Genomic DNA, 23,200 nt, shown 5'->3' with positions numbered 1-23,200 from the left:
GATAGTCTTGTTTCACCACTGCTGACCTTAGGAGACTGATGTGTCCGAAATGAAGGCTGCCCCTTCTTGGATTGTTTAAAATACTTTGGCAAATTGAACGTTGGTCATTTTCAGGGTGGCTATGAGAAATCAGTCTCTTAGCTGGGTAGCTGCAGGGGCCCAGAGAGACCTTAGCCAGACTCCTCAAACAGCAGAAGAACTTCCCTAAGCAGCCTGCTGACTTTGGCCCAGCCCTCAGATGCCCTCATCTTCAGGTACCAGGGGAGGGACCCTTCCTGCAATTGTTCCGACTCTCACGTTAAATATATTTCTTTGGTTCTTTGCATGCCTGTGTAGTTAAGAAGTGGCTTTGGCTCCGCACTGTATTTTCCTTTGAAATTGTGGCGGATTTGAGACACCAAGTAACCCTGAAAGTCTCTTTGAAATGAGTTCAACTTTTTATTTAAGATGGGCTTTAATTGACCATAGAAATGAAAAGTTCTTACCCAAGACGGATATTGGAAAGACATACATCAGTGATTTTATTTCCTGATTACTGTTTGTATTGGAATTAAGCTCTTCCAAATGAAGACTCGGGTGTAGGAGAAAAAAATTATGAGCCACTTCTGAGATTAACACCCCCACTATGGTACATCTAGACATAACTTGAACTTTTCATCAATACGCTGCCGATAGAAGTCTGCTGCCCTCTGGGGTGAAACTGCCCTGGCTGGGAGAGTAATTTGATCTTGGAGTGACTTTAATCAATGTGCTTTTGTTAAACAAATATTTTCAATTTTGCAGCAGGTTTGTTTGCTGTGTAAATTTCTTTTTGCTGCCAATATGCTGAGCTGGCACCATTAATTTCCACAGGTGGGACAGGACTGTTGGCGTCCCTGGGTTACTTCTCAGCATGTTGGGAGCTGGAGGGATAGAATTTCCTGAGCCATTCCAGCCAGCTGCTAAGCACCTGGGGCAACGTCTGCAACGACTCGGGGTGACCACCCTCTAACACCAAGTGCCCCCCACGTTGCTGAGGGAGGTTCAGTTGTCTGAGGTTTGCTTTGGACGCATTTCTAATCATAGTGGTTGGCCCAGACAGGAAGGCTGAGCCAGGAATGAAATATCTGCGAGCCACAGATGTTCCAGCTTGGGGGAACTTTCTGGAATGACCTCTCCTGGAGACTCTGCCAGTGGCGGTGGAGGAGATTATCTGAGGTCTGTTCACTAAGTCGGTGGCTTAAGAGGCAGCATATTAAGATTCTGTGTTTCAACTTACAGAAACTGATTTCATAAAAATTGCTGATGGTGAATCATCGTTTTAATGCATTTTCATCTATTCTCCTTTCAGCCTTCAGCGGGTAGGAAAAAATTCCTTTTGAATGTGTCCCTACAGTTTTACTGTAAGGAGACCCGTGGAAAGCAAAGCTGAAGCTCCGTAGAGGGAACAGGGCACAGAAATGCCCGCACACCCGCCCCCGCACCCACGCAGCGCACCCGCACGCAGTCACACCTGGCCTCAGAGGCCGGCCTGACCCCGCTGGTCTTGTTTGGTCAGCTTTCTCTCTCTTTTCTTCATAATTCTGCCAGTGACAGGAAGCAACTGGAGGGGTGGCCTCCTGTCTCAGCCTGCAATGTTCTCTGCTCCAGTTACCCTCCTTCAAAGTTTGCCCATCTTCAGGGCTCAGCTCCTGTGCTGAACTGAGTGCGCCCAAGGCTCTTGTTTTGCTCTTCTCTTATGGTCGGAGGCGTTGGCCGCCTCGTTCCATTGTCTTTGCTAGCTGTTTTGAAGACAGGGACTCTCTCTGAGTTGCGTTCCAAGCTCCTAGCTTAGCGTCACGTACAAGGAGGGAGAGTCCTTCACCTGAGGCTCTCTCTGAGTGACCGTCTCTAGCCCATGCTCCCCTCCATCGGGCTGGCTGAGCAGCTGGTCTGGGCAGCTCCGCTGGCCGACCCCTGTGGCGAAGGAGCACCTCCAGCAGGTTGGTGGCTGACTGGCATCATCACTGTGGAAGCCAGGTTTCTAGCCTACTTTTATAGACAATAAAGCAGTCCGAAGAACACAGTAGCTGCCATTTCTCTTGGTCTTTGACAAAGGCAGTGGCCTTGGGTGAAAAGTTTTCACTTCTGACAGTGATGATGGCAACCTCTTCCGAGTGTCTTCTCTATAGTCAAATGTAGGGGTCGGCGCGTTCAAGGATGCTCTCTCACAAACCCAGGTGGCAGGTGATAAGAGACACACTGCAGTCGCGAACAGTCAGGGGATGGAGGTGAAATCAATTTCCAAAGCTAGACCCAGAGCTGCTGAAGCCAGGGCTGCCTGACTTCAAAGCCCCTGCTCTCCTGGGTTCTGGTCCCAAATCACTCGTCTAGAATTTGGGTTCCAAGTGATGTGGCATCTGGAAATAAAGATCAAAGATCTTCCCCTTGATGATCTATTGATTTTCATGACAGGGTGAGATTTGGGTTAGAGAGTCGTGTACAGATCGGAGTTCATTCCAACCTGTTTCCTGGTCAAGTCTTTAACACGGACCTACAAAGAATTAAACCTCCCACAACTCATTGAGTCCAGGTGTGCCTCAAACTGTCATTTCTGTTGTGACATACCCGTGCATACTCAGAGGTTAGTTTTTATGTTGAGAAAGGAAGAAAATATTTCCTAAGCTTATGTTTCCCCTATTGAAAATTCTTGGATGATTTTGCCGTTACGGTTGAATGAGTCATTTCCAATCTGATGGACACAATGGTGCACCAGAGCGTTCTGTCCCCTAAATCCGGGAGAAGCGTGTGTGATTTCCAGACTGCCCAAGCAAGTGCTTGAACTTGGGTCTATGAGTAACTGGTTGGATCAATGAATGGAGGAATGTGTCTGACACATCAGTGATGCCAGCTCTGCGGTAAAGGACCCAACGACGACTGCAGAGGGAGGGCATGCTGACAAGAGTGTATGTCTGAAATGGGGCCAAGAAGCATGAAACAGCAAACACAGATATGCGTGCTGGCAGACACTGCAGTATGAAAGGACTAAGAGATCTTGGTTAGCAAAGCAGGACACCTTCTCAGAAGTGCATGGCTCTCGGCCCCTCCCACCCAGCATCATATGCCATAAGCAGGACTTTCTGCTAGGATGACAATCTGAGAACACATGTATCTCCCCGCCCTGATTCCCACTGGAAAATAAAAAAGGAGCTGCCTCCCTGCTGTAGTGTGGCATCCACACTCTGGAAACTTTGAGGAATTTCTGGATTGCTATTCCTGGATTGAGGAGGAGTTTGTGATTCCCTCTGCATAAAGAAACAGTTTGCTTGGGTGGGGAGAGGGAGGCGAGAGCTCACAATGCAGTTCTTTAGTACAAGCCTGAGACCCCATATCTGCAATTCCAAAATGTGAGCCTGTCTGAAAAAGCATTGTTGTTTTTCAAAATTGGCACCAAGATGGATCTGGCCACAATATCTAATCCTACCTGAACTGTGATGGATAATTGTCATGACATTGGGAATATAGGAGAAATAAATTCCCATTGGTGAAATGTGGAAAATGAGCGATGAGTTAACTGCTGCCTTGGACCATGCACTTATCTGTGAATGAGAGATAATGGCTGTTTACCCACTTAGAGACTGTTTGGACAGACACTCGTGCTTGCTGAGAGCGAGGACACACGAGGCAGTTCGAAAAGCCATCTCTCGTTGTGCTGGCTCTTCACCTGAGTATTTTTCCTGTACTTGAACTTTTTATAAATGAAAGCACACAGTGTGTACTCTTTTGTAACTGGCATCTTCTGCTCAACATCATGTCCATAGATTCATCCTTCTTACTGTGCAAATCAGTTGCATTATATATCAGTGTACCACGGGGTGTTATCCATTCTCCTGCTGATGGACATTTGGGTTGTTTCCAATGTTTGGCTGTTCTGAACAAAGCAGCTGCGAACATTCTCATACAGGTCTTTGTATAAACATGTTTTCATTTCTCTTGAGTAAATAACCCAGTCATATGGCAGGTCAATGTTTAACAGTATGAGAAACTTCCAAAATGTTTTCCAAAATGGTCACATCATTTTGCACTCCCGCCAGCATCACACTGAGAGTTGTAGTTGGGGGACACCCTCCCCAACGCTTGGTGTCACCTGTCTTTTCAGTCTTAGCCGTTCTCATGGGTTAGTGTCACTGGGGTTCTAATTTGCTTTTTCCTAATGGCCAGTGATAGTGGGCGTCTTCTAATGTGTTTATTTCAAGCACACATATCTGACAAAGGATTTACACTTAGAATATATAAAGAACTCTTACAAATAAATAATAAAAAGACAAACCACCCAATGAAAATGAGCAAAAGACCTGAACAGACACCTCGCAAAAGACCTGAACAGTCACCTCACAAAAGACGATGACATGAAAACCGCATCTTTGTTTTGCGTCTTTTTCTGACTCATGCCTGTCGCTTCCGTGTTGGACGTCGCTGCTCTTTCACAACAGCGCTTAGCGTGTGCCAAGCGTGCTTCTAAGACCTTGATGGTGTCAATTCACTTATTGCTCAATATTAACCTATTTAACTCTCAAAGCAAACTTATAAGGTGTAACCATCCCCATTTTACAGAGGAGGAGCTGGAACCTGATGAGGCTAGATTACTTGCCAAAAATTAGAGCTGGTCAGTGGATGATCCAGACGCCAGCCCAGGCAGCCTGGCTCCAAGCTCTTAATCACTATCTGTGCTCCTTGCTACAAAGTGAATATGCTTCAAGGGCTCGCCATCTTTCTGCTGCAATTTTTCAAAATACAATTTTTCAAAATTTTGTAAGTACAGGGGCATTGCTGATTGCCGTCATGTAAATTTTCATAGTGGTGGTACCTTGGGAGTTGGGACTTTGATGCCCTCAGGGAGTAAGAAGGTGATTTTCAAGTCTCTTCTAACTGAAAAAAGCTTTTCAGTGGTACCGAGAAAAGCTTTTTAGTCTTTAGAGAACAAAAAGAAAAAGAAAAAGAAAAAGGAGATCTTCTGGTCTGAGGGCTGCCTGGAAAAGATCTGTCCAGTTTAACTCAAAACCTTTTCCTCCATGGAATTTCCCATCATCCCTATAAATCCCTTCTCTGCTCCTACCATGTCAGCAGTTGTGATGGAGGTTAAAAGCTACCTTCCTGCAGCAACATTCTGGCTCATTTGGGCTTTCTGCCTTACCTAGGTTCCTTACCCATTGCATGGGTGACCCAAGCACCATTTTATTTGAAACTACTGGCACTTTCCTAATTAACAGAAAAAGATATTATAAGTAAGACTCTTCTTAACAGTCATACTCTTTTGAATTTGCTTCATTTGAATACAGCAGTATTAAAAATTCACACTTAGAAAACATACTTACATGTGTGTGTATAATCACACCTAGTATTCATAAAAGTGGAGGGAACTTTTTTCATTCAGTTAATTCAACAAATATTTATTGAGTGCCTGCAAGATGCCGGGTACTGTGGGGAGAAACAAATGAAGTATAATTGAGCCCCTGATTATCAGGATGGTAGAAATATGTGGTCAGATACATTCAATATCAATTTCCATTGTGTTTCAGAAGTTCTTTGGTGATGGGGGAGACAGCAAGGAGAGCTTCACCATGGACATGGTGGGAGGAGCCCTTCATGACACAATCTCCAGCTGTGCCTACTCCTTGCCAGCGGAGGAGCTATAGTTTGAGAGACTGGTTGGATGTAGGATGATGACAAATGGCTAGGTGGGAGGCAGCTTAATGGGTACAAGGGCGAGCACAGTTAAAGGCCAGGAGTGAGGCATCCAGTTCCTTTTCCCACAGGTTAAGAGTTAGTGGGAGATTTCAGCTGTGGCGGTGAAGGTGGCTACCAGTGTAAAAACCCTAAGCTGAGGGTCTCTGGAGGGGGTGTATGTGGCTGACGTGGGATGGAATGCTGATCTGCCCTGCGCCTACTCTCCAGCCACCCCTGAGAACCTCATGCCTGTGTGCTGGGGCAAGGGATCCTGCCCTGTGTTTGAATGTTACAATATGGTGCTCAGCACTGATGGAAGGAACCTGAAATTTCGGACATCCAGCAGATAACTGCTAAAGACAGATTGCCTCAAAGGAGACGTAACCTTGACCATAAAGAATGTGACTTTAGCCGATCGTGGGACCTATTGCTGCCGGATCCAATTCCCAGGCCCAATGAATGATCAAAAATAAAACCTGGAGTTGGCCATCAAACCAACTCCTTGATGGAATGATGTCACTACAGGCTCTCCAAGGATGCTCACCACCAAGGGACACGGCTTAGAGTCACAGACACTGGAGGCCCTCCGTGATAAAAATCAAACAGTCCCTGCGTTCCTGTGATATTGTGAAAGAGATGGTCTGATGCACAAGTCATGAGACTGGCTGAGCAGACGATGATGGATTTCTGGCCGTTTGCTGCCGTTGTATCTGTGTTCCCACAGGAAATACCCGCACTGGCTAGTGAGTTATAAGACATGGGTGCAACCACCAGAACAAGCCTCTACCTCGGAGCAGGGGTGTCTGCTGGCCTGGCTTTCATTCTTGTGGCTGGTGCTTCCATCCTCAGATGGTACTCTGGTAGCAAAAAGAAGTTACAAAGTTCAAGCTTGATCACTTTGGCCAACTGCCCCCCATTAGGGTTAACAAGTACAGTCGCAGAGAGGATGCACTCAGAAGAAAACATTTATGTCATTGAGGAGAACGTGTATGAAATGGAGGACCCATATGAATACTGCTGTGACGCCAAGAGGTGCAGGTTTCGAATTCCCGGTTTGTCCCTTCCCACCCCCTTTACTCCCTGGTAGCCATAGGTTTGTTCTCTGTGTCTGTGAGTCTGTTTCTGTTTTGTAGATAAATTCATTTGTGTCCTTTTTTTGGGTTCTACATATGGGCGGTGGTATCACGTGGTGTTTTTCTTTCTCTTTCTGGATTGCTTCACTTGGAATGACAGTCTCCGGGTCCTTCAGTGTTGCTGCAAATGGCATTATTCTTTTTTGTGGCTGAGTAGTATTCCGCTGTGTGTGTGTGTGTGTACACCATGACTTCTTTGTCCAGTCAGCTGTAGCTGGGCATTTGGGTTGTTTCCGTGTCTTGGCTGTTGTGAATGCTGCTGCTGTAGACATTGGGGTGCATGTGTCTTTTCAAATTATATATGCCCAGGGGTGGGGTTGCTGGATCATATGTTAGGTTTATTTGTATTTTTTGGGGGGGCCCTCTGTGCTGTCCTCCGTAGTGGCTGCACTGATTTGCATTCCTGCCAGCCATGTGGGAGGGTTCCTTTTTCTCCACACCCACTCTAGACTTAATGCTAATTTTTTCATTTGCCTTTCAATAAGCTGGAAGAATATACTCAAATTAACATGGTTACTCCACAGGAGCAAGTAGTCAAGAGACAGACGTTCACTTTTTTCTTTTATGTGCTTCTATAATTCTTTGAATTATGTTCTCCATATTTTTGAAAAAAAAAATAAATTCAAATATTAAAAAAGAAAAAGAGTTAGTGGAATCCAGGACTGGGGTTGACTGCATCAAAGGTCCCAAGTGTCCCTGGGCAACAGAACCTTCCATGGCAGGTGTACACAGATCATTCCTCCCATTTCTGGATGGCAGGGGGTGAGTAGAAAAAAGTCTTGCATGTTTCTCCAGGATCAACTTTTCCTGAAGTTATATGTGAATATTACAAAGGCTTGAAAATTTAAGGGGTGATTAAGAGGCCAATTATAATACGTACAATGGAGTTGCTCTCCAGGTAAGTGTATTCTCTAGCACTCAAGAAAAAAAATGAAGTTTCTTCAGTCTCCCTCTTCTGACACAAGCTTTGGCTTTTTTTTTTTTTATATATGTTTTTCTTTGAAGATTGTGGAGAAAATGTTAGCATCTACGATTTTTCAAAAAAAAGCAAATGCTGCCATGCAGGTGGATACGGTCCGGGGACTGGGTTTGTGCTTAGGACGCTTCCCAAAGTGCCTGGATTTCCCTAAAGCCTATTTTAAAGGGCAAGTTCATTTGACAGAAGATGTAGAAATTTAGTAAAAGAAAATGTACCTTGGGGTACCTGGTGACCCCAAGTATATGAATGGAAGCAATGCCCTCTCCATTCCTGAACGGCCAGGTCCTGCAACGCCAAACAGCCTGGGTGCTGGCTTCATACAAAGTATCATTTTTAGTATCAGAATATTGCACTCTAAAGGGACATTGAAGGAAGCCCCTCAAGTATCATGACACAAAGAGAAGGGTTATGGTGGCAAAACTGTTCTCGCCAGCCTCCACTCTAAGGATCGGTGGAGAAGTTGCCGACTTTTAAGATGAGGCTCTTTCTTAAATACTCCGGGCTACTTCTTCCAAGATTGTTGAGTGAAAGCCGCCTGGAGGGTGGCACTTTCTCTTTACCGAGGCACAGGGCTTATGGTGCAAAATGCTCCGTGCTCCCCATGCATCCATAGGGCTGGGCAGCCCATGCATTTCATTGGCTCAACAGCTCAAGCACTCACCACTATGGGGAAAGCGCTGGGGTGGGCACAGTGGGCTCAAAGATCCCTGTGGCGTGGTCTCTTCTCACGGAGGTCACATTTTGAGATGTAGGAGAGACATGCTTCCATCATCACATATGAGATTTACCATCGTGGTAAGAACTTAGATGCTACGAGACCAGAGTGACCAAAATGATAAAATTTGGCCAAGGGGGCTAGGAAATGCTTCCATGTTGAGCTGACACTTGGGCTTGGATTTGGATTCACCAGGCGGAGAAGATACGTTCTAGGTAGAGGGCACACCCACACCCCATCTGTGAGAGGATACAAAGGGGTCCCTAAGTTTGGGTGACATGAATAGGGAGGCAGGGAGAGATGAAAGACGAAGTTGGTAAGGTTGCTTGGGGTCGTATGGTCAGTCTTGTCCTCTATGTAAAAGGATTTAGACCCAATCTTGCAAGTCTAGGGGTGACGTTGAATACGCTATGCCAGGAAGTCTGGTGAGAGTGGCGTTGGGATAAATGCTGGCAGCAGAGTGGAGGGTGCTGGAACTCATGGCAGAGGCTGGGAACAAGAAATTACCCTGGGAAGATATTTAAGTGGTGATTAAATATCAGTGTTACGTAGCATGGAGAGAGGGAGTGGGCTCGGACCCCTGACTTCTTCAGCTTGAATCCCGGCTCTGCCCCTTCCTATCTGCATATTCTTGTGCAAGTTAGTTAGCCCCTCTGGGTCTTGGTTTCATTGTCTATAAAATGGGGATAAAAGCAGTAACCAGAGTAGCATCTTCTCAAACCCGACCATGAACGCACCTCGGCTTGTTAAAATGCACACTCTGAGTCAGTTGGCTCTCGGTGGAACCTGAGATCCTGCATCTCAAATAAGCTCCTGGGTGGTGGTGACTCTGCTGGTTCGCAGATCACACTTTGAGTAGCAAGGCTTTTAATGGTTATTTGGAAGATTATATGAGTAAATACACATAAGAAACACCAAGAGCAGCTTCCAGGATACTAAGAGATAGCCATTATTACGATCCATAAGACAGACTTGAACAGTATGTCTCAATTATTGCTTTATAAGTGCTTTATCCACTAGAAAGTTCTCTAAAGACAATTCTTCAGCATCTAGGCCCCGCCTTTCTGGCCAGTTTCCTGCGGAGGGTTGGAGGGGGACTCCGAGCCCCCCATGATGATGGGTGATGTCATTCAGCCACAAAGAAAGGTGGTCTCTGGTTAACAAATACATCACTGAAGCTCTTCCAGGTCCCACATGAAGTTAGAAGGCAGGGCCGAGTCTTTCCTCTGTGAGTAGAACATGGGATTCCTGTGTGCAAAGCACTCCAGGGAGAGATGGGTTGACGGTTGAGGACCCCTCAAACTACGGTTTGGGCTCAAAAGATTTAGGAACTTGAGTGGCTTCTACCCCTTCCCTTTGTAGGAATTTGAGCTGCAGCTTCCACTGGGGCTGGGCTGGGCAACCTGCTGGGTTTCTCTTAGAGTAGGGAGGATGATGGGTGAAAAGGCATGTGCTTGAATTTTGCAGAGAAATTAGAAAAAAATGGGAATATGAGACTGGACAGCAAAGAGCAAACCAGTCAAATAAACTTCACAATGCTTAAATTTTATTTTCAAAAGTGAGGTTCTGGCCAGCAAAAAAAAAAAAAAAAAAAAAAAGTTCTAATTTTATCTCCCCTCCTCTCCCTAAAGCATCTCCATGCGCATGCTCCCAGCTCTCCCTTTGGTGAAGAATGAGCTCCCTGTGGGGAGGGAAGAGTGGTTCTCCAGTGATGAACTTCAACAAAGGGATGGCTCAAACATTACTTTAAAAGCCACTATGTAAGGACAGACGTTTTATTTTCTGTGGGCATTCTACAACGTGTAGATGCTTGATTCTTTGTGAAAAGCCAGAGCAGCTGAAAAGAAAGGGAAAAAATCCCACTGAAAAAACCCAAAACAAAACCTCTGCCAATGGCTCTAGAGATTCACGTCACAGGTCATTTCTCTCTGATGCACATAGGGAAAGGGAATTAGGCATTACTTGAGTTTGATACTTGGCTAATTTTCCAATACCTGATTGGAACACCGTGGTTGCTTAGCTGGTGTTACAAATGTCCGAGTGTTCCTCATGTGCCTGGCACATTCTGGGCACTCCAAAAATGTTGCTGAATGAATGAATGGATGGGTGGATGGATGGCTGGATGGATGAAGAGGGGAAGCTTCACAAACAGCATTTTGTTTAGGCAAAACTCTGGTTACTTTTTAAGGCTAATTTTTATTTCCACGTTCTCCAAGAAGCTATTTTCTTTCACTCCCCTTGCCAGCCTCACTAGATTTGGTGAGAACTCCATCCCCACATCGTATCGCAAGAGATCATGGCCGCTCTTCATCCAGCATGCACGCCAACCACCATGCCATGTGCTCGAAATATGTTATTCCAGTCCTTATAAACAATGGTGAAAAATTCTTCCTGTTTTATAGGTAAAGAATCAGGCCCAGAGAGTTTACGTTCCTTACGCAAAACTAGCAATTGGTAGATCCAATGCCCTGCCACCCCTACCCTAGTTTGGAACTGGATGATTCCAAAAAAAATCAAGAAACCCTTGGAGCACTCGCATGGAGTTACAGGTATCATATGTGCACCAGGATGCAAGCTCCTGGAGGGCAGGTGTTTTGCTGCTGCTCTTTCTTTCCCCCACTGCTCCGTGTCCAATTCTCTGAGCACACTGGTTATAGAGAAGGACCTTGAGTGCATGGCAAGTAATCTTTTGTTCTGTGAATGTAGTTTAGGCTCATGATTTGGGGGAAGGCACCTTCTTTTCCATTTTAGCCTCATGTAGGATCTACCCTTCCTGTGCCCCGTGCAACTGGACAGAGCCCGAGGCGGTGTTTGTGTTCCAATCTGTCCTTTGGGGGACACTTTCCATAATGGGATTTGTCCTTCTTCCCATTCTCTCGTAAGATAAGTAACACACTTGAAGGAGAAGGGCTATGAGGAGTTTAAAGAAGACTTGGAGGACCCCAACTCCATGTCTCCTGGTTAAAACTTGATTAGAGGGTGGAGAAATCTTACTGTCACTCTAAAAAGAGAAATAACAAAACAGAGGGCTTGCTAAGGCTATTGTGCTTCTTTTGTTTGTTTACAAAGATCTCTGCTACATCCATTTTCCTCCTGGTGTGATCACATCCCTCAGTTTATCTCCACACTCTTCAGTTCCTCTGCAGAACTTGATCATCAGGGCTGCCCCTCCATCTGCCCTCGTTCTGCCCTGGTCCACTCCGTCTCTCTCACAACCATCCTGATAAGGACCCCGACTCAATTTCCAGTCTTTCCTTCTTGAAACTCCCTCCTCCCTTTCCTCCCATGATCCTTCTAGTTCCACCCCCACTTCTCTGCTCTTCTGAGCCAACCCCCTTGTCCTCTAAGAGACGGATTTCTCCAAAATTCAAGCCTCAGTGGCCTGGCCACCCTTCTCTCCTAGGCTTGTCTCATATATGCCCGTGATGCTTATTAACCAATTTGCTGGTTTCCCCAAGCATATTCCCTGCTGCTAGCCTGTGCCCTAGCCCTGTATCCAGGTGCTTTCCACCCAGCAGGGCCCTTTCATTTGGCTCATCAAACTCAGCGCCCCCCTAAATCAACTCAAGGTCTTTGCCCTTCAAGCCTTCTCCTTCACTGTGTCCTTTAGTTCTATGAGTGGCACAACTGTCTACCATTCCCCAAAGCCAATTACCTAATTCAAATATGTCCCACATCTTTGTTAGTCATCTGCACGTTAGCTGTCTGAAAATGTGTATGCTCGTTGCAGGGAGGGGGGCCCACTGTCCCCGCCCTCAAGGAGCTCACAGTCTAGCAGGAGCGGCAGACATACCAGCCCACGTGGACAGAATTCCAGGACCTGCCTGGGGGGACTGGAGCGGACAGGACCTCCCAGCAAGGAGGGCACATGTTTACTCTGTCCAGGCAAAGGCTCCTGGAGGAGCGCTGCCCGTGGACCGAGGGTCTCCTGGCAGTTGGTTGGGTTTCCAGCACTGGCTGAGGCTCTGTGGAATCTCGGGTGTCCCCTCCCATGTGGAGGCGTGTGTGATGGGTGAGATCAGGGCACTGTGATTTGCCTCATCAAGAAATGAGTGAGTGGAGAGCGGAAAGAAAGAGCCAGTTTCACTTCTGAATTTTTTTCCCTCTTGATATAGATCTCTTGCTTCAGCAGGAATAGTGTTTGTTTGTTTTTAAATTATACAACTGCTCTGAGCTCCGAGGGACCTGCTTGGGGTCAAATTTACCACTTCTGGCAACCTAATGGCAGCTTTGAAGCAGGTATTTCTGTGGATGTACATTTTTCATATTCCTGTTTACTAACTAAATCCAGAAGAAGATGAATCTATTTTTCTTTTTCTTTTTTTAAAGAAATGAACTTCTTTTCCAAGGGAGGTCTCCAGAGGACACAAAGGTCAAACCTCCCATTTTACAGACAAGGACACTGAGGCCCACTGACACAGTGTCCTTCACTTGCCTGTGGCCAGTGATTGGACAAAGCTAGGACTCAGAAGGCGGCGCCTGAAATTTCCCACCTAGATGGCTTTTTGTGGCTGGGCAGGTCACTGAGCCCAGTGAGCTTCTGCTGTGTGCCTGGCCCTGGACTGCTGGCTGCGGGTGGGATGGCCCTCGGGGTGGGTCCCTCCTGCCCGGTCCACACGAGGAGGAGCTAGGACAGCGCCTAAGCAACCAAACCCCGAGGCAGAGAGGGGCAGGGTCTGAGAGAGGGTCAGTGCGGGTGATGTGTGTGCAGACGGCGGAACAGCTTCGCCTCAGGAGGGAAGCTTCCGCACTGTTACGAGTCCTCACTGACTGAGCTCCTACGGTGAACCCAGCATAGGTCAAGCGAGGGACATGTCTTATCCTTTCGCCATCCCTGTGAAATACTGACCGCTTTTGCATCACAGAAGAGGAAACTGAGGCACAGAGTGAAGCCTTCTGTCAAGTAGTTGCAGAAACTGAGGTCCAAACCTAAAACCCATCGCTCCCACTGTGGACACATTGTCCTTTCGGAGGGAGGGAGGACCGAGGGGGCCTGGCCTCTGACACCCCCCATCTTTGTTCCGTTTCTCTCTTTTCTTGGGAAAGTTCTCACTCATCCTCTTGAGCCATTCCTTCCTTCCTGTCTTCACCTGGTTTCTGCCCAGGTGGCAGTATCTCTCTTTGCTGCCTCTGCCGGAAACCATCAAAGACACTGAGACTTCCTTGGGGACCAGTCCTGGTCCCCCTTCTGCATCCTCAGGGTCCCTGACGTCTCGACAGCGGTCCCCCCTGTTGGCTCCTCCTTTCTCGAGGCTCTACTTCTGCCACACCCCTGCACGCTGTGGGCCATGACAGTCCTGATGTGGGCAGCAGGGCACTCAGAAACCTACAGCATACTTTCAGCTCCATCACGCCCGCCGCAGGTCAACTCCTGTCTCCAAACTCCTTTCCTGCTTTCACCATCTGGGCCACGTTCCTGGAACAGGATCACCTGTTCCGTCCCTCACAGACAGACTAGGGTGGACTCTTGATCCTGGGGCCGGGGGTGGGGAGGGGCTGATAAGGAATCTGTTGAGTGGACAGTGCCCAGAGCCTCTCACTGGAGAATCTGATGTGAGAAACACAGAGACTGAAGCTCGACACTGCTGCATCCACGTGGACACGGCAGATGTGAGCAAATGCAGATCCTCCGTGCTGAAGGGGGCTGAATTCCCGGTAAAGGGGAGCCTCAGAGAAGACCCGCCGGCCTGGGGTGGGAGAGGTGGAGGTGCGGAGAATGCTCTGCAAGCTTCTGTTCTCTGTTCTGTGATAGCCCCTTTTCTGCATAAAAGGAGGCCCTCCTTCGAGAGTGCTAGTCTGGCTGATTTTGTCTTCTTCTTACATCACTGAGCTAAACCCTTCCCACGGGACGGTGTGCCCTTGCGCCATGATTCTTCCCCACACACCAAATGCTCTGCGTGCCCCAGGGTGGAGTGGGGCGAGGTGGTCCCCATTCTGGACCCTAAGGCATTTGTGGGTCCTCAGGCGTCTGCTGGACACCCCCTTCCCCAGCTGAGCCGGCGTCTGCCTGCAGAGATCCAGTTTCATCTGAGAAGCATCACCAGCCCATGGTTACTTGGCCTGACCATTACATGCGGCTAAGAGAAGGCAGTGGTATCTAGCGGGAGGGGTGGGGGCTGTTTCTTATTTCCCCTTCATTCTAGAAAGATGAGGCACATGTGTGCAAGACCCCCGTGGTGGGGAGGTGTTGTGGAGGGGGTCTTCCGCTTGGATGGCCAGAGAGATGCTTTCCCAAATTTTGTGTTGCTGAGCAGAGATGCCTGGCCCAGGGGCTGGTCCAGGCATAGACGGCAGCCAGGACAGGGCCCAGCTGCAGAGCCCGGAGGTCGGGCACCCAGGGGCCGGTGGGGACTGTTCTGTATCATTGGGACATGAAGATGGGGAGGGAGATGGTTTCCATAAGCAGGCTTCTGACATTTGTCATAAGACCAACCCCTGAGGCTCCTCCACCTCAAGTTCAGGGGCAATATCAAATTCCTCCCTCCAGTGCTAAGGGCAGGAAATGAGGAGGGGAGCCCAGGCTGTGCGGGGTTGGAGATGAGAGTACTGGAGTGGTACTGGAGTCAGTGGGTGCCATGGGGCACCTCTGGGTGTCAGGAAATCAGACGGAGGGGGAGGGTAGAGGGAGGAAGACCTGGGGGAAGATTGACCAGGCAGCCAGGACAGTGGGTTGGGAAAAAGTTCTAAGTGGAAAATCCCCCGGGGGGAGGACTGGAAACCAACCTCTCCAACCCCACAAGGAGGGCAGAACCCTAAAGCTTCTTGGTGGCTCCAATGGAGCAGACCAGAAGGTGACCCTACGGCAGGCAGTGGAACTGTGGACCGTAAGAAATAGTGTGGGCAGGTCTCTGAACTTTCTGGTTTTATTTTTAGGACTGTGAAATGGATGAACCCCTTCCTGAATGGCTCCATTTGAATTAAAAAAAACAAAAACAAAAAAAAACAAAACAGCAAAAACATTTATAACTCTTAAGGTCTGTGATTCCTACCCTGATAGGTATCCTCGAATGTTGGGCAGAAACCATCACTCATGTGTCGGAATCCTTTGGAACTGGCCTTTTAATTAAGGTTTTCAATCCAAATGAAGCAACTGATGCCTTTGTTTTAATTTTGAAGATGCCAACTTTCTTCTAGTTTCATATGCATTTACTTCCTAAACCCTGTTTTCAGAGCTAGGGGTACATTCCTTCTAATTTTCTGCATAAACAACCTTGTCCCCATCCCAAGAGGCTTCAGCGGGTCGTTAATGGTGCTTTAGTGAGCTGGTTCCAATAAAACCTGCACAGCTCAGACTTCCTTCGTTCCTCTGCTTGGTGCAGAGACGATGGCTGATTGTACACTGCTTTGTCCCTTAGGAAAAGTCAAAGGGAGCTGAGTCCTGTTTACATGTCTCTCACTATTAAATCTAAATTCTCTTATTTATTTACTGAAAATATTCTAATCAGCCTAAACCTTCAGACTTGAGCAGACACCTGATGTAGCTCATAGCAAATGGCAAAGAGATTTATGAAAGGGAAGCGCATTTGTAAGCCTACCGCTCTCTCTCTGTCACCTGCTAATTCAAAGAAGGGACATGTTGCTCCCTGGGATGGGTTGATCCCCTTGAGATGGGTAGGTTTTCCTGAGATTCCCCTGTTCCTGCCTCTTCACAATTAGACTGTGAACTCCTTGGGGGCAGAAACCATCTTCAGATCCTCTTCCCATCCCTGCACCTGGTCGCTAGAGTACTCAATAAATGTGGGTGCAATGAAAATATTTAGAAAATTCCACAGGTATGGGGCTTGAAGCTCTGGTTTCCTGTTTCAGAGCATCCACATTTAGACTAAAATCTAAACTTGTAATGTGAAGAGGAAGAGCAGCCTTCTTCGGCTGTGACTGTGGGGCACGGTACTGCCAGGCTCCCCCGCCGTGGTGTCCTGAGAAGCCCCACGTGGAAAGAGGGCGGCCAGGCCGAGGCCACTGCACGCTAGGAGGGAGGTGGTCTCAGAGTCCGGGTGTCGGGTTAGAGGGGAACCCGGGGATGACCAAGCTCCCCTACCTCGTAATTTACATCAGAGGAAAAGGGACCCAGAGTGTGTGATTTTCATTTTTTCCCCCACTCGGGCACTCTGGCAAAAACTTCCAACACAGCCTCGAGAGTTTTGCACCCTAAGCACTGCCTACGGGACCAAGAAAGAGCCAGGCTGGGGATCCTTGTTTCTCAAGCTCTTTTGTCTACACCTATGCTTTCCTCACCTTCCTTCCTTCAGAGCAAAAGGAGGGACACAGGATCTTGGAGCACGAGTCATCGGGCCCTGAGGGGGTGAGCGGATTCCTTCCTTTGGCCCATCCAGGTGTCAAGGCTATCCTGGGACACCTGTATAGCAGAGTGCTCCGGGGGAGAGCAGCCTGAGTTCTCTTCTAGAAAGGCCACTGCGGGTGCCTGGCTTGAGAGGACTCGACATCTGAAGGCTGACCTCTTCCCCTGAGGCTCAGCCGGGGATGCCTTGAGCTGGGCTCTGGCTGGCTGCTCACAGTCACCAGCAGCTCCTGCCGCTGGCTGTGGGGACTCTTTACCTGCTGCCTGGAAGCACCTCTGCAGAGACCTCCTTTCAAGTGAGCAGGAGGAAGGCTCTGGCTGTTGGGTGTTTTATGACAAGATGCTGGAGGTGAAACACCCAGCGTCAGATCACAGAGGTGCAGGCTTTTTAACTGATTTATCTGATGACCGACACTCGTCATCAAAGCCAAGTTCATAGGAAAAGACACATCTGGCCTCATCTCTATGCTATTTTGCTTTGGAAAGAGTAGGTCGCAAACAGAGGAGGAGGGGTGGGGGTGCATCAGCACAGGGGGCTGGGGACTCATCCAGAAGTCCCTTCATTCCACTTCCACCTTCCCCTGTCCTCTCCCTGCCCCACCTTCTACTGCCAAACAGCACCTCTGTCAAGGACTTGGGTCCCAGGGCGCCCTGGACCTGGAGGCCGCCCCAGAGTTCAGTGGCCAGAGAGCCAGGACCAATCAGACAGAAGAAGGGCTGACTTCTTGGGGGAAGTGGAGGCCGGCAGGGACCCCACTGTACCATGTTAGATGGCATACCAGTGTCGAAATAAATCATGCCAGGGGATCAGCCCCAAAGCCGTGGCCTTTGTCGACAGGCCTGAAATACGGATGTGCTGAACTTTCCCATCGTCCTTAAGGAAAACAAGAGAGCACTGATAAACCATGAGATGAAAGCACCGAAACAAACCCAGCGAAGCCCACTCTCCCCACTCCCTCTGCCAGAGCGTGTCTGGTCGACAGGTGGAAATGTTCATGTATTCAGTTTTGCAGATATAATCGCATCTTTGTATATTCACATCTTCAACCTCCCCTACTCAACCCCCCCCAACACACACACTTCCAAGTTCAAGGCCTCTTTTCATAATAGAAAGTGGTACTCAGTCCCCAGCATGTGCTTGGGAAACAAGTCCTCAATTCGCTAAACTAAGCCCGCGTAAGGTTGAAGCCTTAACGTGTGAACACGGCACCCCCACCCGGCCCCTCATCTTACTCCTAATTCCAGAGTTTCCCTGCTAGTGTGATGAGAAATTTGAATTCTCGAGAGGCCCTTCTGAACATTCTCCCAACCAGGCATGGTGCGTTCAGTCCACGTTTGTGGATGATAGCGTGAGGCATGAAGGAATTTTTTTTTTTTCCTGAAGTGTCTACAGGATTTATTTCAACTTGACGTCTAGGGAAATGTAACATTTAGACATATGAGAGAAATTGTACGAGAGACTGCATCTGACAAGAATTCTGTGTCCTGAGTTGTCAACACATAAATGGATTTTGAAGGAGGACTGAGAAGGCAGGCAGGTCAAGGTTGAGGGCCTGCAGGCTTCACTTGGTTGGTCTGGGGCTCTGGCCCAGGTAGGATGTGTCACGACGCCCTTGGGGCTGGTCCCCAGCCCCACGCTGAGTACTCTCCGGGATGGTGTGGCAGGGGTCGGGTACGGATGTGTGGCAAGGAAATAAGAGTGGAGGCACCCTCCACCAGATTCTTAGGGTCAGGGATGGTCTCTGTTATGAAAACCATTTTCTGGTTGGAAGAAAAGGGGTTGAGCCCCTGAAAGATGGGGTCTTGTGCCTGTCCAGGAGAAGGTGGGCAGAGGCCAGTGCCCAGGCTGCAGGGCCAACTGGCTGTTGTCCTGTTTCCCCCACTCCACCCCCCCTACCCCCAACCCCCCACCCAGAAGCAGGATCATCTGATTGTCCCCTCCTCCACCCTGAGCCCACTCCTCCCTGTTTGTTCCCCTCCCACCAGAGCTGAGGGCACCCCAGGCTCAGACGCCGTTCCCTCCAGTCTTGTAAACGGTGGAAGAGAGAAGAGGAGGGTGGGGAGGTTCAGGGAAGGCAGCCACAGAGAGGGATGCAGCCCTGACCACGCCCAGCCCGGCCTCCGCAAAACTTTGCTGGGAGCACAGCCGCCCCAGGGGGACGTGGCCGGTGCAGAGGGGTCTCATGGATCAGCTGAGATTCTGTATCCCTTCAAAGGCGGCTGGGGGACACGCTTCATTTCTTTGAGCATCACAGCTGAGCCCAGTTCACTTTGGAGTGATACAGAGTTAGGGAGGCAGTCCCCGTTTGGGAAGGAATCGGGACAGAGGGACAGAGGGCCTCTGTCTCCTCGTGGAATGGCTAGGCCTTTTCAGCCTCTTTGCTCTCTCGCTCAGACTTTGTAGGACTGAGGGCCCAGCCCATGAACCCTTGCATGGGGCCTGGGCTGGGGAGGGCTATGCCCTGGTTGCTATAGGGGACCCCAGAGTCTAGCCATGAATGGACACATGACATGTGGAGTCTGTTTCCTTGGGATAGCGTAGCTTCTGGTATGTGTAAGCTGGAGGAAGTGAGCCAGGTGCTTAGAGAAGATGCGAGAGGTGCAACTGGTTGGATTTGGGGGTCAAGGAAGTGAGGCTATTGGAATCTTATAAGGATGTGCATCCCCTTGGGCTGTGTGGGACCAGGGCAGTGGAACCACTGGAGAGCTTATCCTGAGATGCTCTGGCAGGAAGTATTTTTAGATGGCAGAGAGCCAACGGGTAAGTGGAAGCAAGCAGGAGGACCCGGGGTCAGGAGTCGAGGGCTTCAACACCTGTGTTCTCATCCATGAGCTGCCATGTCTACATTTCTCAAATCCGCTTTCCCAAACCATCTTTTATCTTTAACCCATTGAAACATGGCTTTAACGGTGCTTGTCCTGTGCCCTGACCTGCAGTCTGGGTGTCCATTCTGTAATGGACGAGACATCTTTGTTTTCCAGATGAATTTCACCAGGAGTTTTTCAAGTTCTGAATGGACAAGTAGGAGTCTGAACTAGTATCATGTCTCCAAGTGGATGAGCTTACATCATCATCATCCTTTACTTCGTTCTCTCTCCAATTATTTCTGCTTCTGTTTTCTTTTTATGATTTTTGAGAATTTCTTTAAGTGAATCCTTTTAGTTTGGAGATGAGTAAATTATCTAGTGCTTAATATCTTTATTTGCAAGCTTATAGAGCAGAACTCAGGTAATATATTATCCAACCATTTTGTAAGCACATTGGAGTGCATTTTGGGGGGTAAGCTTATCTTATTTTACTTTCTTCTCAAATATAAGTTCCAGGCGTGGCTGGTCCTCCATTATTTAGAGAAAGCACATTGTGAGATGAGCTGGAAGATAGTTTCTAGTCTTGATTCTGTCTCATTCTCCCTTTGTGACCTTGGGGAAGCCATTAAACTGTTCTAAGCCTTAGTTTTTCACTTGACAAATGGGACAGCAGTCCATCTCTTCTACCTCAGTATAGAGATTTGGTCTAGAGAATTATAGACACATATATGCATAAACACAACAAAACCCTGCCAAGGTCCCTCTGTCATTGATGAAATCACAGTTTAACCTTTTGTAAGTTTCTGTGCCTGAGATGCCTGACATTATCTTCTCTGTAATTGATGCCAAGGGGACGAATGTGGACTCCATAATAGTGATGGGTTATGGTACCCGACCCCTCTGTGGCTTGGAATTGCCTATGGATACACGTATGCTCATCTTTTCTTATGATGAGCATATGGGACACATCCTTGCCTTCTGCATCAGGGCCACGTGGTCCTGCCGTCGGCTGCCCGTGCTTTCGCCTTCAGCATCAAGACCAGAACAATTCCACGTGAACGCCAAAAATAAACATTTGACATGACCTCCAAGAGCATGCATGGCTGGATCCACGCCTGCCTCTCCAGCCTCTTTTTCTCCCAGGTCTCTGTGCTCCTGGCCCCTGGCCCACTGTTGGCATCTTAAACATGCCGAGCATCTCTCGGCACTTAGGCATGGCTCCTGGAGTTCCTTCTGCCTAGAACACCATTGCCTTCACTCTCCTCCTGCCCATTTCAGCTAGGTAATTCCTACTCATCTTTCAGATTTCAGCTCTGTTGTTCTTGGAGAAGCCCTGTACCCAGATCAGGGCTGTAAACTCTTAAAGAGCCATGTGCTGCTCCTTTAAAACACCTGTCATCACAGAGAAATATTTTAGAGTTACTTGTAATCTCCACCAGGCAGGGGCACCCTTCAGTTCACAATTACATTCCTAATGTCCAGCACACAATAGGTGCTCAAGAAGTATTTGTTGAATGAATGAATGGGCTTAGTATTTGAAACCTGATGCTGGTTTGTGCCGACAGAGAGGACAGGACACATCTCTGATTCACAGAGAACATGAGACAGAGGCGGCCATGGGTGCTAACCATTTTGCTAAGAGCCTGGAAGCTCAGTGGCTGGGGAGGAAGTTCGGCTTCTTTTCTCCAGGATGGGCCCCCAGCAGAGCCCAGAGTGTTCAACTTGCCTTCCAGCCCACTGGCCATTTTGGGTCCTCACCCCCTCCCTCAGGTGCCCTGGACCATCAGCTCTTCTCATATCCTCACAGGCCCCCATGCCGGCATCCCTGCTCTGCTCTGTCTCTGGGAAACTTTCCCAGCTCCGTCTGCAGGGCCTGCAGATGCTCCCTCCCATCAACCGAGATCCTTTTTGGGGGGACCATGCCCTTCCCTGGACTGTGAATTCTGCCGTGCCCTGAGCCTTGGCTTTAACTGCTGCCTTCAACTGCCATCGGAATGTTCTCTCCTTAAAATTCTTGGGGGTTGGTGCCCTGGGTCTGCGGCTGGTGGCAGGGACCTCAGGTGTGGGGTGCGGGCGCTCACCTTCTGAGTGAGCTGGGCCTTTATCATGTCACCACCCAGCAACGCGCGGCGACTGGGTTTGCTAACTGAAGGCTTACTCGAGTTCTCCAGGCGCCCAGGGCTGCCTGCCTGGCCCCTCTGCTGCAGTTTAACAACCTTCCTGGACTCTCCCTGCCTGAGCTGAGAAGAACCCTCCTGTGGGTCGATTGGCAGGCCCAGCTGGGGGAAGATGAGGGCCTTCCAGAGGACTTCCTGCCACCTCGTGTGGCCCAGCCTCCCAGCAACTCTGACCCCAGCTGAAGCTGCTGCTGGTTATCATTGCCCCAAAGCAGCTCCTGCTCTAAGACCCCAACTATTTGGCTTCTCCACTCTCGGGGCCGGGCCAGGCCTTGGAGGAGGAGGGCCGGCCGCACTTGGTGCTCAAAGAGAGAGTGCAAAGGTTACACTGACAGTGGCTCCTTCTGGGGTCACAAGTGCATGGATGCATTCAGCTCTAAGGAATATGAACTTGGCCCTCCGTCCCCTCCAGTGTGTGAGCCTAGCCAGCTCTCTCCTGGGCTTCCGTCACAAGTGGGGAAGTTGGGGAACCCTCTCTGATTCAATAGTGTCTTTAATAAAGCCCTAATGTTTGGTGCCTAGGCCCTGGAGGCCCATCCACTCAGAGCTGGCTTTGGGCCCCCAGGGCTGACTCTGACCACTCTGGCCCTTCTGTAACAGGGCCCAGTTTGTTCTTCCCTCATCCATTCATTCATTCACTCATCCATTTATTTATTTAATATCTATTGAACCCCTGTGTGTTGGGTGTTAGCTAGGTACTGAGGATACAAAGACTGCCTGGCAAACAGAAATGGACTTTCCTCCTCAGAGAGCTGCCGGCCTGAGGGACCACCTGTGTGAAGGGGGCCAGCTGTGGGGGCAGCTGGTGGGAGAGAGCTGTGTGAGTTAACGGCGTGAGCTGAGGCCGGGAAAGGAAGCTGAGATGCTACTTAAAACTTGCAGACTCGGTTTTGACTTTTAGCTTTTATCCTAGAAGCCTTGGGGGAACCGTGGAAGGATTTTAAGCAGAGAGAAATGATCCTATTTGAATTTGTTTTTTTAAAGAAGACCCCAGCTGGGTGGAACACAAGTTAGAAGAAGGCAAGGGCAGAGATGGCTGGTCAGGAGGCCCATGGGGCCATGCTGGTCACTACGGTCAGAGGCACTAGGGGAGAAATGGTTGGGAATGTAATGCAGGTGGAGGAAAATGATGGGCCCTGGGGTGGCTGCACATGGGGCAGGGGAACAGTGATCACTCAACAGTGAAAGCAAATGCTGGATGGCGGTTTGTTTGAGGGAGATGATGGTAGTGAGGTTTGGGGCGGGTTGGGTTGAGGTGCTTTGAAAGGAGGGGCTATTCAGGTATGGAGCTCATGGAAGGGACCTGACCCGCAGATAGAAAGAAACGGGTGCATTATTTGCTTCTTTGGCATTCTTCCATGGGCGTCAGGGAGCTCGCCAAGGTGACAGACTAGAAAATGAGGG

At 48.9% G+C, this 23,200-nt stretch overlaps 1 long non-coding RNA gene and 1 pseudogene across 1 annotated transcript in view; both read left to right on the top strand.

The window, feature by feature from the left end:
* The window catches only part of LOC105085447 (uncharacterized), a 189,698-nt gene that overhangs the window by 55,570 nt on the left and 110,928 nt on the right, over positions 1-23,200 (top strand). The window lies entirely within an intron of this gene.
* On the top strand, positions 5,427-6,772 carry LOC105085469 (hepatitis A virus cellular receptor 2 homolog; annotated as a pseudogene).

The sequence above is a fragment of the Camelus dromedarius genome, chromosome 29 (genome assembly GCF_036321535.1).
Source record: "Camelus dromedarius isolate mCamDro1 chromosome 29, mCamDro1.pat, whole genome shotgun sequence".
In the NCBI taxonomy this organism is placed as follows: Eukaryota; Metazoa; Chordata; class Mammalia; order Artiodactyla; family Camelidae; genus Camelus; species Camelus dromedarius.
This window is presented reverse-complemented; position numbering and strand designations above follow the sequence as displayed.